Source organism: Dermacentor albipictus, chromosome 1, assembly GCF_038994185.2.
Source record: "Dermacentor albipictus isolate Rhodes 1998 colony chromosome 1, USDA_Dalb.pri_finalv2, whole genome shotgun sequence".
NCBI lineage: Eukaryota > Metazoa > Arthropoda > Arachnida > Ixodida > Ixodidae > Dermacentor > Dermacentor albipictus.
Window position 1 is genome coordinate 135,762,397 of NC_091821.1, and position 5,925 is coordinate 135,768,321.

Below are 5,925 nucleotides of genomic sequence, written 5' to 3' on the forward strand. Positions count from 1 at the left end.
GTCATCTTTCATTGCACACAGAATGCAAATTGCGCTGTGCAAAGCCAAAATATGGAGTTGTTTCTACAGCGATATTTTCTGTAGCATAATTTGTTTCGTTGTAGGAGATGTCGAAACTTTAAGATAATGACACTGAACGCCAATTCCCCTAAACCGCCATTTAGTTTGGCGGATTGGTCTACCTTAATTCATTGTTCCATCCGCCTCTCCTTTTTTCCCATGTCCCGTCCTGACTAGTTTAATTTCTTCGACTTCATAACATTCTTCTATCGTGTGTATATGTATATATATATATATATATATATATATATATATATATATATATATATATGTATATGTATATGTATATATATATAGAACATAGAACAGCGTACAGAAACGGCAGCGTTGTCATCCGGCAATATATATTTGTGACACACGGCACGTGAACGGCGGGACTGTACTCTTCAAGAGAGAGAGAGAGCAATTGATAAATTGATGGTAGGGAAGTTAACCAGGACGGAGCCCGGTTGACTATCCTACACTGGGGAAAGGTAAAAGGGGGCGGAAATAATAAAAGAAGAAGAGAAAGACCACTGGGGATATCGTTCGGTCACTCAGTCCGGATCACAGACGCTGACTCAATCCGGTAACTTTCAAATATCTCAGCAGCGCTTTTGTGGCCTTTTGTAATTACGATATGCGAGGCCATGGTCCCAAGATCTTGTTCAAGGTGAACGGTTTTCTGTCTAACTGATTGAGAGCTGTGCAGAGGTCACGTCTTTCATTTTCAAAAGATGGGCAGTAGCACAGTAGATGTTGCACAGTTTCCTCGACACCGCAGGCATTGCACTCGGCGTTAACAGCCATTCCAGTCAAAAAGGTATATGCATTGGTGAATGCGACGCCCAAGTGTAAGCGGCACAGCATGGTTTCCTCATTACGCGGAAGCCCTAGTAACAGGCGCAGTTGCATAGATGGATCGAGGGAATGTAATTCATGTTGGGTGAATTCAGGTGTGTGCCAATGTCATACGGTGCGCTAGCGGGCTTAAGTGTTGGGCTGCGTCAGTCCGCGATAAAGGTACAGAAACAAGGGTTGCTCCTTCGTGTGCTTTCCTAGCAGCTTCATCAGCGAGGTCGTTGCCGGAGATACCACAATGGCCAGGCAGCCACTGAAACATGACGGCGTGTCCTTTCGCGATCATGTGGTGGTGCATTTGTCGTATCTCCGACATGAGCTGTTCACAGGACCCGCGACGACGAGATGACAGAAGACATTGTAAGGCCGCCTTCTAATCGCAGAATATTGCCCACCGATTAGCCGGTTGGTTAATATGATCAACGGCACCTCGGAGGGCAACAAGCTTCGAACCGGTCGATGTTGTCAAGTGAGAAATCTTGCATCGGATGCTTAGTGATCGTCATGGTATAACCACTGCGCCGGTGGAGCTGGTCTGAGTGGAAGAGCCATCCGTATATACGTGGACTCGGTCAAAGTAGATATTGTGCGAACAATCCAGTGCTGCTTGCTTCAAGGCCAAGGTCGGCAGGAACCCTGGAACCGTAAGACGCACTTGATGTTGTTTTAAACACCACAAAGCTGAGGTTGAACGTGTTGAGAGTGTGAAGCCCGATGACAGGGAGGCACGATGGATGTTGACCTCGTTGGAGAAGGACTCCTGTGGTCGTCGTTCTGGAAGGCAGGCAAGAGAGCTTGATTGCATCCGTGAAACATGACGAACATGGGCCCTAAGCGTCTCGGTGCTAATGTAAGTCGTGATCGGATGGTCTTGAGCCATTATAATGGTTCCTGCTGTTGAGGCGCTCAGCGGAAGGCCTAGCCAAACACGTAGTGCCTGTGCTTGCACGCTTGGAAGTTCTCGAAGATTTGACTTGCATGTTTTAGCAAGCACGGAAGAGCTATAGCGTAGGAGTCTGATAAAAAGTGCTCGATATAACTGTAGCATGGAGCCTACTGACAATTCCCGTGTTTTACCACTTTACCTCCCCCTCCCCTCTCCCCCCAGCGTAGGGTAGCCAACCGGATCTTTTTCTCTGGTTAACCTCCCTGCCTTTCCCATTTCCTCTCTCTCTCTCTGTCTCTGCCAGCGATGAACTTGAAGACGTGAACAATATATGTGAGCTCCTTCTTAAAGTGGTCAACCTGAGGGGTCCAAGAGAGGTCCCGGTCAACAATGACACCCAAAAACCGATTATTTCTCTTGTAGGAGATAAGCTGGCCATTGATGCATACTAGATAATGAGACATCACTTTTCGCGTAAAAGCGACTAACGCACATTTTTTCGTTGAGGTAGTAAGGCCTTGTGTGTGAAGATAGTCAGATGCCTGTGTTGCTGCTTTCTGTAGCCTTGTGCGAACCTGCAGGCGAGGACCGCTGATGTCCAGATGCACATGTCTTCGGCGTAGATTGAAACACTCACTGTTTCCGGTAGGGATTCGGCCTGCCCGAGAAGCGCGAGGTTGAAAAATTAAGGCTTAGAAAACTACCTTGGGGAACGCCTTGGCATGTGTAGTGGTCGGTAGTCGGACCATCTTCCGTAAGTACGAACAAGGACCTATGTACCAAGTAGTTTCTGTCATAGCCCAGGGGCTCATTGCGAAAATTATTCTCTCTGAGGCACTTTGTGATCACTATTGACTCCTCAAATTTGGCACCTTATTTCTGATCGGCGACCTATGCACTACCTCGCTCGTCCGAAACCTCGCCGCTCATGTGGCACTTCCCACCTCGTCTACCCATGTGGAAGTTTGGCGTTTCACGGCGGTAAGGAAGTGGGGAGGCACGGATTCTTCCGTCTCTTTTCTATCCTGTACATCTTTCACTCCTTGCCGCTGTATTCTTGCTGCGAGGAAAACATTAATACTCACCCTACATTTCAGTGGATACTCCTGGATTTTCTGAAATCGGCCGGGAGTCTTGGCTTGTCGTGATTTTTCTGTGACTATCCTGTAACTTCATCAGACTATATTGCTTGGATTCTGGTTTCCAACTGTCCAAAATTTAGCGAGACAGTCACAACTTTTTGGTAAAAATCCTTAGTTCCGACTTGACCGAGTCAGTTCGGCCAAATGTCCGGACTTTTTTTTTTGTATTGAATAACAATGAAAAAAAACAAGATATCCTTTCTACAGAGCTTGGCGGCTCGGCTGCACATTCTTCCCTTGCGTCTTCTGTTGCGCTGTCACAGACGTCATGGCGATTTTTTATTGTCATGGTTCTAGTTATGCTGTACATTCTAACCGTTCGCAGTATCTCTGTTGTGGTAGCCGTGTTACAGGCCACTACTGCCACTTTCTTGTTTTAAATTACGACATGATAGACCTTAGAACAATTTTTTTTTTCGGAACAGTGTTGCAATAGCTGCTCCTGGGGATGACAGCGTCAGTGGACTACAACCGCACCCGGCAGAAGAAATGGTAGAAGCAGAATATTAAGCGCAGGAAGTCTTGCACAGTTTCGAGCGATATCATTCGGAGTAACTAGTCACAGGTTCGCACGGAGAAATCTACAACGAGATGAAAACTTTTTTCATTTTGGAGGAAGCGTTTCCCGGTGGGGAACACTGTAAAACAATTTACACCCTAAAAAGGGAAAAAAGTGTGTAAATTATTTTACAGTGAAGTGGAGAGGCGCGGCTATAGCTTGCTCCTCTTTCCTGTTCTGCTTTTCGTATTTTACGGCTGGCTTCATTTAAGTTCTTTCACCTCGATGCTGATTTTCGGAGCGTGGCGTCAGCCCGTCAAAGCAGCTAGCGCTGCCTTATAAAAGCGCGATCTCCCCCTGGAGATCGCGCTCTCCAGGCGGAGCATTTTGAAGTCGAAAGCCTTACATGCCGCATGAAGCGAAAAATCCGCCGTCCGTTGTTATCATCCGATGGTACCAAAACCCACGTGACCAAGCAATGACGTCACGTTCCTGGCGCTGGACCTGCTGCGGCTCGCACTGCGAAATCCCACGGTGAACAGCCATGGCATCGGACGGGCGCCCTTGCCCACACCCAAAAAATCGACCTTGCCCACTCTCAGCCTACGGAACAGTGCTCTATACTCTCGTTACGTGGACATAAGTGGCAGTTTGTCGACGATGGCACACGTATGCCTTTTTGAGCCGTACTCAGTTTCACTCGGCGCATGACAAGTTGAATGAACACAACTAGCGCCAGTTCCTCGCTTTACATAACCCCTCGCCTCCAACAATGTCTTTAAATCGCCAGCGCGATATCTTCGCACTAATTGGTCTACATAGCCACTGGAAAAGTAGCATGCGCGATAGGCACGTAGGAACACCGCTATCAACGAAATAGTTTTTTTTTAGAACTGCGACATATGTACGTAGTGTGTGCATAGCTCAAGAGCCGCACCCTTCTCGGATGTGTTTGCTTTATATATTCGTTTTCCTGCCCGAATATTAACCATGTATGTGCTTGAATTCAATCACTTGCAGGGAGATACTGTCTCTTTTTCCATGCAGTAAAGAAAGAACGGCGGATTGTGTGAAAGGAAGAGCCGCCCAACTCTGTGGGACCGGTGTTCGATTCCACTCTGGGCACTGCGCATTTTAATGCGAAGCCTTCGCGAATTTATGGCGCTTTCAATCTATCTATCTACCTACAGGCAAGTACCCAGCCCCCTCCCCCCCCCCTCCACCCGAAACTAAGCCACATAACCTTCTCCCTCCCCCCTCCCCCCACCCGCGCCACCACTCCTCACACACATTCCTAAAGCGCCGCCAAATCATTCTCGAGACTTGACAGCTATTCGGCGGTCGACATTTTCTGCCTTTATAACTCCTTTCGGATGGCGGTAGTTATCGGCATCTCCTGAGGTGTGAAGGCAAGTTTTCTAATCGATTCGGTGCCCGCGCAATTAATTCAAGAGCCGTTCAGTTGTCACCATCTATTTGGTGCAGGTCGAGGTATCTCTCCTTTATGCCTCTCTCACTTTCTGTCACCATCTATTGCAGCAGTCACGCGCATCGCTGTTGCTTCTTTAGTTCAACCATCTTTGTTTAGACTGATCCAGTGACCAGGAAAGGGATTCAGTTCGTAGTCAGTTGGTCCGTATGCTCGTGGAACGAGTTGCGGCCGGAGACAGACAGTTCTAGTTCATTGTTTGCGACCAAACGTAAACGCACTACGCACGTAAAGAAATAGCGCTGCCATCACTGCACATGCTCTGAATGTTATTGGGTTTCTGCAGTTTACGTACGTTATGATAAAGTACGTTATTTGGCTAGTTTAACGTTCAAATGTTTACGTACGCTAAGAAATAGCATTGCCGAGCGTGGCGGCACCCATGGTTCCCGCTTCAGCGTGAATTCGAGTGATGGCTGCGCTCTGACTCGCATTGATCGCCAGTAAGTATTGAAATGAGCTTTCGCTTTCTCTAAACTCACCTGCAACGTTAGTTATGAGCGCATAGCGCGTCGAATTTCTGAGATCGTTCAGCGATTCCGGCGCCCGCACGCAACGAGATGCGTCGGCATAACAACAACACGATGATTGGTAATGGATTGTCGAGGCTTGTATAAGTTTGGCACGATGCAACAGACGGCGCCCTGTTTTATTACGTCTTCCTTATGTTTGCGTTCCCGTACGATAAACTAAAAGTCTTGAAAGGAGGCGCACCGTAACGTCCCGCAAAGGTGATTACGATTCACGTGCGTTAGGCGACAAACGCTATTCGAAAACTGCAGGATGCCAGTTGCGCTTAGCTTTTCCTTTTGCTTCATTATTTCCTCGAGCGACGGCTCGCCACGGCGCTGGCATATTCTAGGAACCATATACCCGTGATATAGGTTAGATAAGGTGGAAAATAAAATCATGGGAAACAGCGTCCATGATCAAACCCTGGAGTAACCGTTAAACCCATAAGCAATATGAATGTCGCCCGTTACCTCGTCAGGTTTTTCCCTAATTGTAC